At 33.0% G+C, this 18,621-nt stretch overlaps 1 protein-coding gene across 2 annotated transcripts in view; it reads right to left on the reverse strand.

The window, feature by feature from the left end:
- ort (glycine receptor ora transientless) overlaps positions 1-15,593 on the reverse strand; it is a 133,179-nt gene extending 117,586 nt beyond the window's left edge. For both annotated transcript variants that reach the window (XM_089649207.1, XM_089649206.1), the window contains exon 1: positions 15,450-15,593. The gene's annotated coding sequence lies outside the window, so the exon portion shown is untranslated. The remainder of the gene's footprint in view (positions 1-15,449) is intronic.
- Between the last annotated feature and the right edge of the window lie 3,028 nt (positions 15,594-18,621).

The following is an 18,621-nucleotide window of genomic DNA, read 5'->3' on the forward strand; positions in this document are numbered from 1 at the left end:
ATGTCGGTTACTCTAGTTGGGGCATTAATGTGAGAAACAAGCCCGTGCTGAGTCATCAGGTTTATATAATCGAGTGTCTGTATTGACATGGGCTTGAGTAAGTCTATGTTAATGTCACCGATTACCATTAGTTCTTCATTTGATGTACAGTTCAATAAGGCCACGTCTAAAGATTTTAGGAAGGTTGAAATATTTTGTTGTTTAGGTGACCTGTATAGTGCAAGAATGGTGGTTTGGTTTATTTTAATTTTAAGGCAGTTGGCATTTTCGATGGATAGTTCAGATATAGTCGGGTCTAACTCGGTTTTAACATAGACGATTACTCCATCCGACTGTGTCTTGTTATTTAGTGTATTGGAAACTGTAAATCCTGCAATTTGTTTGTGAGTGTAATTTGATTTGATCCAACATTCAGTTAAAATTATTATGTCAAACATATTATTCAAACCGGCAAGCGTTATAAGTAGATTATTAAAGTTTTTATCTATGCTGCGAATGTTTGTAGAAAGTAATTTTAATCGTGTATATGGCTTTAATATATCTATACAATTTGATGCAACATTGGTATCAGAGGTTATTATGTTACCATGGTTTTCGATTTGTATATTAATATCACTCATTTTTTATGACAAAAATTGTTTTCTTATTTTTTTGTATGGTGATAATATTGAGTAATACAATATGAAATAAGACATTTTTTAAGGCTATTATGATAGAAGCAGAGGAATCTAGTTCGGAGTGTAAGAATTTATATTGAGTACACATATAATTATTATTGCTATGACTCATATAAAAAGTTGCCAGGAAAGTAGTGATAATTAGATTATATACTTGATTCTCAAAAGATATTAAAAGACTTGAGATTGGAATAAGGATGGTAGTAATTGTGTGTGTTTCAGAATGGTTTAGCTGTAAGATAAGATATTTAATACATATTTTAGTTGTTTTTATGATAGAGCTAGGAGAGCAATAATTAGAATAGTTAGTATATTGATGGAAATATTTAAAGTAAATATACTTCAATTTCTTTTTGTTAAAAGTTACAAAAAAAAAAATTGTTGGTGATAAGTAGAGCACTAGTGATGTTATATATACTAATTACAACATAAGTAAGCTGGATGATAATATGTTTTATATTGGTTAGATATAGTTTTTCTGTAAGAATGGGATTACATAATATAAACTCACTAATTGTGTTAAAAATGGATGAGCTTGATAGATTAAAGAAAAATCCATTATATCTCATGTAGGGTATCCTGGTGGTGGTGTGATTCATAAAACAAAAACAAAAAACAATCGATTTAAATAATAATAATACTAAGAAGAAGGAGAGTAGACTATTTTGAGAATGTGTTAGTTTGTCGAAATTCGTGGTATGGCTCATGGAAGAATCAGAGAAAAAAGTTATGTTTACAGAATTAACAATATTAAAATATATATATAAACAATATACTGAATAATAGTAAGGTAAATATTTTTGTTTTTGTTGGACCTAGTTTGGTGAGGAAAATAATTTATCATCGAGGATGCAACTAAATTAACAAGCGAAACATACCACAATGCGAATGAAAAGATGCATATGATTTTGCAATAAGATTGTTTATGAGTTTTAAATGCTATTGGAATGTCTTTATGTATTTTCGCAATAGATGAGATATATATATATGTTCGAAAGCAATGTAATATAATATTAGAAGACATACTAATACTATAACTTTTCACTTTGACTTATAAGTTAGCCTTATCACTTAGACTCATCACATATACTTGTCACTTATACGTATCACATAGACTCATCACTTAGACATATCACTTAACCTTATCACTTAGACTCATCACTTAGACTTATCACTTATACTTACCACTTAGACTTATCACTTATAGTTATCAATTAGACTTATTACTTAGACTTATCATTTAGCCGTATCCCTTAGTCTTATCACTTTAACTTATCACTTAGACGTTTCACATAGCCTTATCACTTATACTTATCAATTAGTCGTATCACTTATAATAAGTGTTTTGTTATCTTGTTTTTTTGTAACAAATAGATATAATGATTGGTTTCTTTTTCAGTCTATATTTGGTGTCATTATATTATCTATTATATATAATGAGATTTAAATGTTAAAATATGTTATATGTATAAATCTCAAATAAAAAGCTAGATACAAAACATAGTGATAAAGCACACTCATAAGTATGCGCCGAGTAATTAGAGAATGGACATATAAAATACACCCAAAAAAATATATCTTCATTTCTAATAATAAAATTTGAAGGCAATCTTCATCATCTTTCAAAAACAGTTTTTTTTTATTTATTACATCGCAATTATTTGGATATCATTGGAAGAGGATATACACACAAATTTATTGAGAAGCGGATATACACACAAATTCAATCAGAAGCGGATATACACAAAAAATCTCCGACTTTCTGACAGCATCTTGAAGAAATGTAACGGGCAATATGCCAGAGGCATGAAGGGTTAAAAGAAGGAAAAATAAAACTTCCGAATTTAAAATAAAACTTTTGCGGTTAAACGTTTAGGAATTTGCAAAAAATAAATCAGGTTTTTCCTCGATGAAATAAAAGTTTCGCCTTTGAAAGTTGTTCATTAGCAGCAGGTAGCGATGAGTGTTAATGTGCCTTCAATATTATTTTTCCTTTCTCCTCATTTTTCCGCAATTTTCCAGCCACATCAAAGCAAATGTTTTTTAGATCTGTTACTGTAACTGCATTAAAAATTAATACATTTTTAATGATAATTGTGTTGGGACTAGTAGTTAGGAGTCAAGAATTGTGGTTCTGTGGAAAAAATCAATAATTGTATTAAAATATATTGCTTCTTTTAAGACTCTAATTTCCGAATTTCTACCGATTTATAACATACTTTCCTTGGACACTTTGAGTTTTTAAGCTTTTAAAAATATATGTATTATTTTAGAAGATATTCTCTATACATCGGCCGGGTTGAAAAAGTAAATATCTGAAAATCCCTCGATAGTAAAATATCACAAAGTATACTACGAAAATTATAAAAAACACATCTGATTCTGTTATTTAACATGTTGTTATGTATAGAAAAAATACTTGCTACATAAGACTTTTGTCAAAAGATTTTTTGCTCTATTTTAAAAGTCATCTTAATTTAATTTTTTCGTTTAATATTAGCGCGTTCCCTCTAACATTCGTATTTATATATCTCCCTTTTAAATCATCTCCTTCTTATTTTCGGACGCTTTCTACGCAGCTTTTATGACGAAAATCACATAAAAGAATTGCTAAATCTGATTCAATGAAAAATCTAAGCTATAATCGCCATAAATTGAAAATTGCAGACCTGCTACCATTTATTGTATTTGTACTCCATGTTCCATGCACCATTTCATGTAGTTGCTTCGCGCACAAATTTTAAGTACAATTCTTGTTCACAGAGATTGCATCATGTGTGAACTTTCAAGCATAATAATATCTTTATTTTTATTTTTCTAATAACTCAATGAGTAAAAAATCAAATTGTATTAATCATTGAATACTATATTAACATCTCTCAAACGAAAGATGTGAAACAGACAAATCAGGAAAAGATTCGGCCGCATTTAGGAATTAAACCCAGGACTTCAGCTTTTCCGGGGCTATGCTCTACCACTGAGCTAATTCGACCATATTCCCTTCGGTATCCTTAACCGTATCATTCTTGAACTAAGAACTACCAACATGATCTTCATGATCTTCGTGCTGTGGTCCTGGGTTCAATTCCCAGAGGTAACCGAATCATTTTCTGTTATACATCTTTAATTTGAGAGTCGCTAATATTGTCTTCAATGATTAAGTGAGGATATTAAGAGGAAGCTACAAACAAAAATGTGTATATTTTTGGTATACCTTATATCGTAGGTAATAGGCATTCAAATCGCTTGAGAAACGGAGTCTAGAAACGTTCGATTTCAAGCAAAAAACTGTTTTTTATTTATTTTGTAAATAATTTTATAAGAAAGCAAAAAATTTAATCAAGTGAAACTGTCACAGATAATCTTAGCTATAATACTGTGTTTTTAAAAAGTTGTTTCCTTTATGCGTTCGTATATTTCTATTGATTTAATATTTGTTTTAGTAGTTTGCATTTATATTTTTATTTGTATTCTACTCAAGCGAAACGATAGGAAAACCTTCAACTTATCTAAAGCATATTTTGTGGTATTCATAATGTACACCAATTCGTCATAAAGATTAATCAAAATATTGATTTGGCATTAAGCTTTGTCTTCTTTTTTCTAGGAAAGAAGAAACAAAATTAGTTTAATGTGCACAAATGGTAGAAAAATAGTGTCACGACAGTCGGTTTCAGGAAATCCGTGAAACTGAAATTTCCTGAAAATCTTGATAAAAACTAAAAAAAAAATTTTTCAGTTACAACATCAATAGTGTCATTTTTAGTTATATTAGCACTCTGGTACACCCAATACACGAGCCACCGGTAGACCTAATATGAACCGAGACAGAATTATGTGACGGTCCATCCTCTCTGCCTAACCCTACGCGAAACGGCGCGTGATGGTTAGTTAGTTAGTTTTTTTAAATCATTTTGAGTCTAATACATTTTCATTGAATTTTACAAATTAAATATTTATTTAATGAATGCTTTTAATGTGAATTTCGTCTCAAACGTAATTCAAAAATGCCCATCGTTGAGTTTACGGTCCGTATACTATATTTAATCTATGTATATAAAATTTAATGTTTGTTTTTTTGTCGTTTACATGAAGTGAATAGTACAAAAAGTCGTGGATGCCTGAGGAAGACCCGAATCAAATAATTATTTGTGGTAAAATGCGTACATGATGAACGAAGAAAAAGGTCTAAGGAGAATGTATGACTTGGAAGCGAATGGTTAAAGAGGAAGACATGCCACGATCAAGTGAAACTTTAAAAATACTTATTACAATACAATGCACCCAGTTGTTAGGTACAAGTCCCTGGCAAACTAGTATTGAATATTAACTTACGAATAAATCCACTCCTAAAATATTTTTACTGCGTGAATAAAATATGTTTTGGTTATTCAAACATACTGACGGCCTTCGTAGTCGAACGGTAAGGCTCTCGACTAGCAAGGCGGAGGTCGCGGGTTCAAATCAAGCTAATTTTATGTGATTATTTTGTAACAATTCCAAGACTGAGCATTTCAAACACCCGTTTGTACCTAGATTACATGAAGTTAGTATAATATAACCTATATATGACCCATAATATGACCAAACACATTAGCTATTTAGATAATAAAATTAAAAAACTAAGTTATTTTTTCAAAACTATCAGGAATGTGATCATTAAAAAAGACTTAATCAAAATTTACATGGCTCTCTGCCAATCACTGTTAGAATACGGTATTATCGGATGGAGCAGTGCAAATAAAAAATATACTAAATCCACTAATTAAAACTCAAAAAGCCATAATGAAAATTATACTGAAAGTTCCTGTAAGAACTAGCACTGACGAAATTTTTACCAATCTTAACATCATGTCAATTAAACAACTATATTCTAAAACTATACTCATTTACATTCATAAGTACAAAACCCCAGAAATAACAACAAACACGTACAATAGAAACACTAGATCTCATAAAAAAACACTATCTTACTTATTTTAAAATTATTTTTAAAAAAAAATTATACTACCTGATTTATGTTCATAATTAAATTCATATGTTACTTTGTTGTAATATTAATTTCTTATAATTTCTTACAATTAAATTATAATATGTAAATGACATCCTCAGCACGGGATCATTATCTCTATATGTTACTAAGAAAAGAAGACAATAAATCATTATTATTATTAATAGGTATGCAGATGTAGCGGATCTGTTTAACTGCACAGAAGCTAGGTACAAAAAGGCTTTAATATCATATCTTTTAAATCATGACCAATAAAATGTAAGTCTACTCATACTTTTTAATAATATTGTGTATGTACTTGTATCTCCTTCTTGTATTTTATTTATTCTTTCTGTTGAATTTTGTGATCAAATGCCACAGACAATTGTTATTCTGTGACATGAATTATGATGTATGGTATATTTATACCGTTGATATACAATATATAAATAAATAAGTAATATTTCACAATTTATTCATTTAAAATAATATTATATGTGTTTTATTTGCCACACGTTCCGGAGTGGAAGTTACTCTCAGTATTACTCTGTAAGACCACCACTCGAAATGGTTTTGACCGTGTTTAGTGATCAGATCTGAATAGCCATGTACTTTCCCACCTTCCTCTTTCCCATCTCCTTCCCATTCCCACTATCTTTAGCCTCACAACATACCCCAATTTGGGATGGCAAAATCTCACAGATTTCAGACGGTTGGGAGCAGTTTTAAATCTTACTCGGTTTCACTTTTAAAAAAAAATGAACATTTCTCTTTGTTCACAAAAAAGTGTGCTGAGAATATAAATATTTCAACTTCCACTGGTGCACAATCGAAAGGAGTCTGCTATGCCTCGATACAAAGAACTATTCCATAAAAACATCAATTCCATTATTCGAATGAGAATTGGACATTGTTCCGTTCCTTCTACATTTATAAAATTCACGTGCTTGACTTCCCCATGTTGTACTTTCTGTGATCAAGAACTGGGAACTTTAGATCACAATTTTTTTAGTTAACCCCAATCTAAACAAATATCCTCTTTTCTATCAAGCCTTATCTAAAAATACCTCCCCTCCATTCAACATTGCATCTCTTCGAAGCTTGAATTCGACTCCAATCATCCATATTATTTTTAAATTCTCCAATTAAATAACATTTAATATATTAATTCATATTTTTATGCATCAAATAGATTTGCTCTCCGAAACGCACTACGAAAGTCTCCAATCTAGGAGAAATGGGACCTTTCAAGTAACAGCTTTTAAAATCATGAACTATTACATTGACAGCTCATACCTCCAGGAATGCTATAATTTTTTTGTACCAAACAACTACCGTTAGTGTCGACGCCACGATTTGCTCTCTATTCCACACGGCTGAACGGACATTATGGCCCAGCATAGCATGACAAGAGGTATGGTGCTGCTAAATGATACCTCTAGGTCTCTTGACATTTTCAACATTGGCCTTGAAGATTTCAAAAGTAATTTTAGGCAAGAATTTAAAATATCGATTATTTTAAAATCTTTATTTAAAGCTTTGTATATTTCATGTGTATTGTAATAGGATTGAATCAATCTGTAATACACAAAAAAATCTTCCTTTCCTTTGAGGACTAAATTTTCCAGTAGATCCCTGGTATATTTTGTTATTTTCTGAAAAATTTTCGACTCGACCGGTATTTTTTTTTAAAGTGAAACCTCTCCCGATCGTCTGAAGCCAGTGAGTAGCATCCTCAATTGGGGTATGTTGTGAGGCTCAGGGGGAGGAGATAGGGAAGAGGAAGGTGTGGAAGTACCTGGCAATTCAGATATGGTCACCAAAGCTATTTCAAGCAAAGTTTAAATTCCGAATGGTGGTCTTACCTCAGGGCGTCTTACACGAGCCGCAAATATACTATATATTATTTTAAATGAGTAAATTGTGAAATAACACATAAATCAAATAAAATTTACAAGCGCACGCTGGGATTTTAATTTTTGAAAAAAAATATAAATACATTGCAATTTAATTATTTAATGTAGTTATAATTATATTTAGCTGTCTTTGAATTGTAGTCACTTTAAATGTTATTCTTTTGTATCTATGTTGTTGCTTCTCGCTATGTGTGTTTTAGCGTTTAATTAATATTGTGAATATGGCCTACTGACAAACTGCTTTGGCAGTTTTAGCGGATGCATATAATGAAGAAACAGTTTCGGACACAAACGTGCCTTCATCAAGGCTAAAAGACGAATAAAACAAAGCTAGGTATAGTGTTTTAATTACTTGTCAATTATTATCCATTGTACATGACTCGAGTCATAGCAAGAATGTAAATTAAGCAAGGAGTTTGTGCCAAGATACAGTTGTATGGCGGTCTATCCTCTTCGCCTGCGTTTAAATTTATTTATTTATTTATTTCACGCCTATTAAGGCTTTTACATACATACATATATAAAAAATATTTACGAAATTATACACGAAAATAGTGCAGGAAACGACTATTTAAAATAATTGCAGAAAAGTCAAAATAACACTGAACTTGATCTACACAGCATGCAGGCACAAAACATAAAAAATCCATAATATTCTTTTCTGTTTCAGTTGACAAAATTATTATGTGTTAGTCAAATTAAATACCTTTATTTAAATATTCCACTACTTGATGAAAAAAACTTCAATAGGGTATGCTTATATATTGAAATTGATGTAAGTACTAAATATATCAACAACATCGTAGTATTTGTTTCCTAGCTGTTTCCTTTTATACCCATCAAAGTAATATATCATTGAAGAAGATAATATATCATTGAAGCTGCAGACACATTAGTCTAGGGATATTTATAATTGTATTTTTTTATTATTTTGTAATCCATAATTAATATTTTTATAAATATCCTGTTTGTGTCTCGAATAAATAAATAAAGAAGATATTACTTACGAATCTAAAAGAAACATGATGTAGAACAAGACGCATACAAATACAAAGTTTAACGGTCTCAACTGGAAATCGACCCCAGGATCTCATCTCTGTCCTGCCATGTTAATTAATTAGTTATTTACACTAGTATGGTGTACATAATAGAATGTATACCATACTAGTCTGTATTTATAAACCCTGATGAAGGTTCGGACTGAACTGAAACCGCTTGGTTAGACATGTATAATAAAGTGTTATTCAAACAAAGTTATTTTATTTTAATTATTATAATTATGTTTACCCACAAAGTGTTTGCTACAAGTTATTTATATTCCAGCATAAAATTCTACTGGCTTCCTTCCACAAACAAAGTATTAAAGCATGATTTTTATACAATTATTAATTAAAAATGACTTACAGTTTCTTATAAATCCTTAGGAAAACTCCAGATATAATTTTCACTCGTTAAAAAATTGTTGAAAAATAAATATTATTATTAAAGTACTGAACGCTGAATTTGCAAGGTAAGAATATTTAAGTTAGCAGGTAAATCCTGTTAAGGGTTTTGAAACATTCGTGTAATAATTTAGGGGTTGGCGGCAGGGTACAACAGGGTTGATGTCCAGGCCCTTACTGGAGCGGTTTGCTGAAATCATCCCTAAGAAAGATTCTGCGGAGCTCAAGTAATGTGGGGGGGTTTAAAGAGAGGGTGGGAGTGGTACCATAGGGAGGGGTGCTTTATATTGAGAGATACTTGTATTTATTTAACAAATGTGTATGTGAAGTAATGAGCAAATTAATATCTATCTAAGTATGTACTTATCTATACACGGTGTCTAGAAACTCGTAGTACAAGCAAATCTATTTATGAATCTGCAGTTTTATTACGCCATTGATGAAATTTTACACATTTCACCTTAAAAATCAGAGGAAACTCACTGCCTATATAAGATTTCAAAAAACCACACCAATCTCCCTTTCACATCCAGAATTTTGATACTTTTTGCTGAAATTAGAGGAAAATTACGCATATGTATATTAACACATTCTTTGCGGGAAACGAGAAAACTCGTCATACGCCTTTTTACAGTAAGACGCGGGAGACGAGTTTACTCGTTTTGTTGCGCAAAGCGGTAAGGAGCGGGAAACTTGTAAACAAGGGGTTCTAAATGGGTGCGGGGTCATGTGTTTTCTATTGTCGGCGGTACCCGATCTATCTACCTGTCAATACAATGAGTTTGAAACACAACAAAAAATAAAATCGCTGTCGCGTATGTTCCGCTCGCAAACTACGCAGTGAAACGCGGTACATGTGCAAGTTTTGCAATGTGCCCCTGCATAAAGGAAAGTGTTTCGAACACATTGAAGCACTATTAGGTTATATATTTTTTTTTATATGAATTGAAAATTTCTAAATAATCTTGTAATTTTGTATGAATAAATTTCGATATGTTATATCGATTGTGAAATACTGTTTTTTCTATGATTCCCAAGAAAGTAGAAAGTTTTTGTTCATAAAAAAAAGTAATTATACATACATTGCTAAGTAAATAAATAAAGCAAAACACTGAAAGTTTCATCGGAAAATATCAAATAGATCATAAGATATGAATATTTTGCGGAAAGTCTAATTTTGGCGCTAAAATTTAAAAAAAACACACGCGCTTCTCCCCCAATTTGGCGGTAAAATGCCCGACCATATAGTGTTAAAACACAAATAACTTTGTTTACATCCATTTAATATAAACCTCTACATGTTTCATGAACAAAGTTCACCTCATCAGGAGTAAGTATATACTAAAGTCAAAAATTAAATATAGATTACAATTGAACAGTAAAAGGAGTGGGGAGGGGTAAGAGTAGGCGGAGTTTTTCAGAATTATCAGGAATCAGGAATTACAATATTATATATCAAAGTGATGTAAACAAAGTTATTTGTGTTTTAATACAATAAATAATGTCATCGCAAAGTGATAAGCTTTCAGAATAAATTTTCTTCGGAAAATAATGGAAAATTACTATCTACATCTGATTTCGAAAACATCTGTGTGAAGCCCGTACAACGCCGGGACTTCAACTCGTAAGAAATATAATACATTAGTCTATTATCTCAGAGTGGTAGATTCTCTCAATATTACCCCGGTGAGATAGCTTTACACGTGTTATTAACTAGTTCTGAAGAGAACTACTTCCTAAATCCCTTTTCCCCATCTCGTTCCCTTTCCCAATCCCTTCAGCATCTCAACACCATTTGAGGATGCCATAATCCCACCTGCTCTGGTTAGTGGGGAGCAGTTGGATATCTTGTGTGGCATTCACATTTATAAAAATAAAATACTATTGAGAGGAGTCAATTATTTTTAATCTGTTAACTTTGACGCAGAGCGGTTGAACGGAGAATGGCAGCGTCAGAAGATGGTAGAAGGAGTCGGGGACGCCCCAGGGAGACATTATTATTTTATTTTATTTATTAACGGTCTAGGAATGCCATTAAAAACATGTGGAAGATTTAAAGTTTATTTTTCTGATAATGATTATTTTACTAAAAATTTGTAATTTCAATTCGCAATTACTGATTTTTAAAACGTCAAAACTCGAAACGTTCTTGTCTTGTTCGTGGCAATCGACAATTATAATGTTATTATAGTTTAATAATATAATATCATGCAGTTGTAATATCTGGTAGTGGCTTTTTCACCGCACAAGAGTCCTTACTGCTCTCTTACATCTGGAGCCAGTGCGACTCTGGCATCCCCCATTGGGGTATGTTATGAGGCTGAAGGTATTAGGGAGGGGACGGAGGTGGGGAAGAGGAAGGTGGGAGGTACTTGGCTAGTCAGATCTAGACACTAAACACGTCTAAAGCTATTTCACGCATCGTTTGAATTCTGATTGGTGGTCTTACACCAGGAAAATACTGAGAGTATCTTTTATTAAATTATTAGATGCTAAAAAAAATTAATTACAGAATAATGAACCTTTGACTGTCCAACTGGGAAGGTTTCCAGTTTCAGTACAATTGAATTGATAGTTTTAGTTCATATGAAGTAGGTAATGTAATACAAATATATTACAATAAATTCATGTCATTGACGAAATTACTTTATAAATTACATCATATTAAATTAATAACATTGTGGAAATTACTTGTTACATCATATTAAATTAATAATATTGTGGAAATTACTTTTTACATCATATTAAATTAATGACATTGTGGAAATTACTTTTTACATCATATTAAATTAATAACATTGTGGAAATTACTTTTTACATCATATTAAATTAATAACATTGTGGAAATTACTTTTTACATCATATTAAATTAAAAACATTGTGGAAATTACTCTCATGTTTACAATATAAAAGATAAGTTAGGAAACATCTTAATTTTTTTCATTGTTTCTATGATGTGTAATTATATGTGTAATGCATGTGTAAGAATTATTATTTTAACTGAATTAAGACTTGTTTACGAGTATAATACATAAGAGTATTATTTGAAATTTTAAAGTGTGGTGGGAATTTTAGGTAATATTAAATAATTATATGAACGTACTAAACATTTAGGTATGATTTGAGATTTTCACGGTCAAAAGTATTATAGTGATTTGTTTTTGGGGTATTATGCCGTGTTGCGCTACCTCCTTCTTTGGCCAACGTTTCGGACAGCATTACAGTGTTCATCATCAGGGAGATTTCATCACAACCTTAGATAACACATCTGCCCTGATGAAGGACACTGTAATGCTGTCCGAAACGTTGGCTAAAGAAGGAGGTAGCGCAACACGGCATAATACCCCAAAAACAAATCACTATAGTACAAAACATTTTGTTTATCTATAAGTTGGCATATGTTCGCTCTCGACTCTGCCCGAAGCCAATTGTCAAGCCAATTTGTATATTCTAGTACTATAATTGAAACATAACAGCAATTGACTGTTTGTCAGCCAACCTTCCTGTCATAAATAAGATGATCTGTGATACATTGACCATTCTTAAAGTAATTTTCCTTATCCACCTTCCAACTGTGTACAACGGGAGTGAAATATCATTTTCCTTTAAATTATAAACAGTTAATAACTGACTGTTCTTATTGTAAAGCTCGGGGGCTCCGTCGAAACCAGAGGCCCTCATGGTATACTATAGGGCCCTCAGATACTGCAGACAGTACACAACTGCTGTACGTACTGTACTAAAGGCCCTCAGATACTGCAGACAGTAAACAACTGCTGGACGTACTGTACTATAGGGCCCTCAGATACTGCAGACAGTAAACAACTGCTGGACGTACTGTACTATGGGGCTCTAAGATACTGCAGACAGTACACAACTGCTGGACGTACTGTACTATGGGGCTCTAAGATACTGCAGACAGTACCTACACAACTGCTGGACCGACTGTACTATAGGGTCCTCAGATCCTGTAGACAGTACGCAACTGCGCTCACTGTTGAATTTGGCAGCCACCTCTGGTCTAGAGCTCCAAAATACTTGAAAAACCCTTCACTTTGTCCATAAACGGGCGGTCCGTTTGATAGATTCCTCTATCCTTTATGTTATGGACTCTGTAACGTTTTCCGAAACGTGGGCTAAAGAAGGAGTGTATGCGGAATTTTCGAACAGTGCAAAACGCACAAGAGAATTACAAACATTTTTTGAGGAGTTCTAAATTGAATACAGAAAAGTTTTACGACATGGGCCAACTAGATGGTTAAGTTTGGGAGAGCTGTTAAGGGATTAATATTGTCGTGGCCTGCTGTATCAGCGTATTTTAAAAGTCGTGGTGAAGCAGCATGCCATAAAATAATATGGGAATTCGTAAAAGAGTGTGGCGAAGGCGAATCCAATGACGCTAGAACTTTATCTACAAGATCACACTATAGGAATGTTATTTATATTTCATTCATCATTACATGAATATGCTGACAGAAGCCATACTATTGCTAGAAAAAAACTCCGTGACAGCTGTTGAGTTGAACCCAATTATGAGAAACATAAAAGACAAGGTTGAAAGCCGACCGCATGATGAATGTTTCGGTGCCAAAATAATGAGAAACATAAAGTTTTTGAGGCCTTCTGTCAAGGATCAAATAAAAAAGAAGGTTTACAGGAGAACTCTTGAATACATACAGAAATATTATGATTTTGAGGATTCTGTATTCAAAAATTTTTCCAAATTCGATCTAACAAGTGCAGTAAGTTACGAAGATACTGTGGAAGCTGTCAAATCACTTGGTTTGAAAAATGTCGACGAAGATAAACTTTATGACGAGATCCGAAAATTAAACCAAGTATTTCCTCAGTTCGTACAATCTAGTGATTCAACATTGCCTGTTGATTTACGATGGGTTCAGTTATTCAAAGTCACCTCAACCTTCACCGAACTGCCAAAAATAATTGGAAATTTTTTTTAATCCCTATAAGCAATTTTTTTGTTGAACGCGTCTTTTCTTTAATGGGAAATTTGTGGACAGACGAGCGAAACTGCTTGTCAGTGGACATGGTGAAGGCAGAGTTAATTGTGAAGATTAATTACAAAATGAATTGCCTAGAATTTTTGAAGTTTTTGAAGAAACCTGAGCAAGAAAAGATGCTTAAACAATCCCTTCAGAATTAAAAATATAGTTTTAAGTGTCAAGCTGATCCAAGTCAGCTTAGCACTAGCTAGGTCATTTATATTTTTAAAAAACATTACCAATGGTAATTTACCATGACATTTAGCCTTAATTAAATAATTCATACTAAAAAAATATTTTATAAAAAAAAACTATATTTCTAAAATCTCCGGGTCTACTGTTTTTGAAAGGTGGCAGCCCTAGTTCCAGAGTGTCAAGATACTCTCAATATCGCCATTCAGAATTGAAACGTTGCTTGAAATGGCTTTGGCCGTGTTTGGTGACCAGATCTGAATAGCCAGGCACTTTCCCACCTTCTTCTTTCCCATGTGCTTCCCCTCCCCGTTACATTCAGCCTCACAAAATACCCCAATTGGGGATACTGCAGTCTCATTGGTTGGGAGCAGTTGGTTCAAGAGTGCGGTTTTTTCAATGTTAATTGGACACATCGGCCATTTTTGGAGGTGCTGTGTGGAGTTGGGTTTTAGTGTTTTTGGGGAAAAGGGAAGCGAACCTGGATTTTAAAGATATTTTTACGTTCTAATACGCCCTGTACAAAATTACAACTTAGTTTCGAATATTAGTACTACCAAGATAAACTTTGTTGTTAAATGTTCGGCAACTCGGATTTAACCAAAACCACCTTAACCCAGGCCAGGACACTGAATCAAATCAGCCTTTTATATCTACAAGATCCTCCTATATACATACTATTGATGTAATAACTAACTAACCATCTAACAATAACTCCCCGCAAGGATAAACACAGAGGACGGATATCTTAGCACACACTCCTTGCCTCATTCACATTTATACATAGTCTTCTGTTATTCTGACTCGGGGATATTCTGAGTCGGGCCATGTCAAGACATGGCTTCTTTTCCCAACTTCTTTCACCATTCACATTTGAGTTATATATTCTCCTTACACTCTTTTCATAGTTCATTCGCTCTGCACGTCCTGCGGATCTCCACATTTCTCACATTTACCACACATACGCCTCAGGGATATCGCTTCTACAGCATTCAGTCTACATTCTTCCATCCTTCCTCCATCCATCCCTCACCATCCATGTCCATGCCTCACTGCCATTCACCAGGGTAGGTACTAGTATTCTATCGTGGACAGCTAGCTTCGCTTCTTTGAACAGTATTTTGTTCATTAATGGTGTTTAAGCTGTGGACCATTTAATAAACAAATCAATTATTCTATGTTAATATATTACTTTGGCAATGAGTTTTATAAAGGTAGAAGGTACTTACAGAGGTGGAGGAACATTCACTTGTTGGGAAGCTAATTTCACTATAGTTTTGGTTAAGCTAATTTTCTTTATTGCGATGCGTTTGTGATGATTTTCGGATTGGTATGCGATGCTTTATAAGTAATGATGTTCACTTCGCGTCACGGCTGTTGGTTCTAGACTGAATCCCGGACACAGGGGAGAGGTATGAAGGAGAGGAAAACGGGGTTCTGGAACAAAATTCATTGCCAGTAAAATAATTCTCTATGAATAAACAATTAGCCATTATTGGCGTAAACGAATGGATTTACCTGCATTTACCCTTCTTTCAATACCTCTGTCAGCCTTCCCATCTCTCTAGAACAGGGGTTCCCAACCCAGTGCCCGCGGGCACCATGGTGCCCTGTACCCGCCACTACAACAATTCGTATGTGCCCGCCACTATTCGACAGTGAAAGAATTTTTTCATTAAAATTAATAAAAAATGTGAATTATTTTTATTTATTGGTTAGAGTTTTAATTTTTTTGAGTGCCTAGGTTTTTTAAATACTTTCGTATGTTTGCGATACTGTATGTATGAGTGGTTCCTTTGCTGATAGTAACTGTCGCAATTTGTCTAGCGGCGAGCCAGAGTGCACTCTTCACGCTAGCCTGGAACGGGAAGTTCTATTTGCATATCACTCCTTGTACACGCAGAAAACCCGAAGTGAACGAACGCCATGAACTGAGCCGATGAACGCCGAAGGCGCAAAACACATGGCACATGACAGCTTTTTCTGTCAGTGAAAGCAATAAGCATAGCCCCGACAGCCAAACTGACAGTAGTCACGTGCTCACATGAGTGATGTGCAAATAGCATTCCCCGCATGGAACCGCGTTGTTGTCGTTGTGATTGCGATTGCTGCTCCATAGCTAGAGGACATCCACTCCAGACATCTTCGTCTGACGAAACACGAATTAGGAGTTTTGATATTCCTTCTGAAAATTTTTAACGTGCTAAAAGCGAGGTGCGTAATCTATTATAATTATTATATTAATAAGCGATAATCGCTAGTTATAGTCCTTGTTGTAATACATTTATGCATATAATGTAGAACAGACTTGCGCTATAACATTGATATTATATTGTAGTTCAATTACTATTTATTTTTTACTTTTTTAGTCCTAAAATGAGTGGACCGAGTAAAAGATAACGAACCTATAATTTTAACACTGACTGGGGAGAATCATATTGTTTCGTTAATTTGAAAAATAAATACGTTTGTGTGTTGTGTGGTAGTAGTATTGCAGTGCCGAAAAAACATAATGTTGAACGATACTTTCAGAAAATTAATGCCACTTTTGATGTGAATTATCGACTTAAATCTGAGGTAAGAAAGAAAAAAAAAAGTCACCTAAAATCAAATCTAACTGACAGACTAGACATGTGGAATATTCTAAAAAGGCCACCATTGCTTCTTTCAAAATTTCTCTCTTTCATATCGAGCCAATTTTTTCCTTCTGTATCAATCCTTTTACTTGTCAAATAAATGTAATGGAAATGGCCGCATGCATAGCAGATTTTGTTCGTGGTAAGACAGAAGAACTAGAGTTAGAAATTTTGGACCTTAAGAATGATATTTCGCTAAAATCCTTACTATCAGAGGACTTTTGGAATACAGTGGACAAAGAAAAATTACCATTTTAGAAAAAAACGGCATGTAAAATTGAATCTTTTTTCAGTTCGACATATTTATGTGAATCATTGTTTTCAAACATGAACTTAATAAAATTAAGATATAGTCCTAAAACGGGAATCCTCCTAGTTGGGCAGTCAAAACATTTCTTAAAGAATGTATATAAATTTATAATCTTTTACTAAATAAAAAAAAATAATAAATAAATAAAAAATAAAGATCTCGACTCACCGATGAGCATCTTTATAATTGTTTGCTAACAGGATTATCGTCGTATGTACTCTCCTTATTATGAGGCACTGGCCAATGATATGCAATGCCAAAGATCACATTTACATATTGATATTATATTTTTTTATAAAATGTTTTCTTTGAATTTGTGTTTTTTGTTTACGTTTTGTAATTACATTTATCTGTGTGTATGCAATTTGAATTATAATTTTACTATTTTGAAACATGTTTGTTAATTATTTATTAATAAATTATGAATATAAGAAAATAAATGATTGGAAAATGAGAAGTTATGGAAGGAGTTTATCGATTAAAAATAGGAGGTGGTTGCAACCCTACCGATATTTTAGAATGTGCTCTACAAAAGTAGAGTACCAAAAGGTTGGGAACCCCTGCTCTAGAACATACTTCCTAAATACACAAACTCATCCACCTGCTCCAAGTATTCCTCTTTCACAGCTATATTGCACTCTTTTTACATACTATCTCTTTCAAATACATTGAAATTTTATAGAGATTTATTTTTGGGGTATTATGCCGTGTTGCGCTACCTACTTCCTTAGCCAACGTTTCGGACATCATTACAGTGTCCATCATCAGGCTAAGGATTTTTTAAGGTTTTCGATTAGACAAGTAATGTGATACGTCATTAAAAAACTTAATTAGGTTTCAGCATTTTTCATACATCTTCCCCTTCAGCCGCGACTTCAATTGTTATTGAATTGCTCCGTCCAGGGCTTTTTAGTTTCATGACCCTAAAGCAGCAGGTTCTCTATGTGATTTTAGGATTTTTTGTTTATGCATTCAGTAATACTATTTATAAAAAAGATAGTTCCTTTGACCGATTGATAATGACTTAAAAAGGCGAAACAGCTGTTATGCGTACTAATAATTGTACAGCCGAACTTGTTTATACTGTTTTTTTATGAATGGAATAATAATAAATGGTTCCATGATAACTCAACACAGTGACAATTCAACACATTTTTAAAAAGTGATATAAAGTCATTAGAAACGATGAAATTTTTTTTTAACCTAACCTAACCTACTTAACCCAGTTAATAAAGTTTTAGTTTCATCACTTTCCATGACTTTATATAACTTTTTAAAGATGTGATGAATTATCATTGTGATGCGGTCACCGTAATAAATATATATATTTTAATTGTTTTATTGACCTTAAGAGGAAGCTACAAGCCAAAAATGGGTATATTCTTGGTATACCTTATATTTTAGGTAATAGGCATTCAAATCTCTTGACAAACGGAGTCTAGAAACGTTCCATTT

This window comes from Hesperophylax consimilis, chromosome 29 (genome assembly GCF_061612785.1).
Source record: "Hesperophylax consimilis isolate HC1 chromosome 29, BYU_Hcon_1.0, whole genome shotgun sequence".
Taxonomy (NCBI): Eukaryota; Metazoa; Arthropoda; class Insecta; order Trichoptera; family Limnephilidae; genus Hesperophylax; species Hesperophylax consimilis.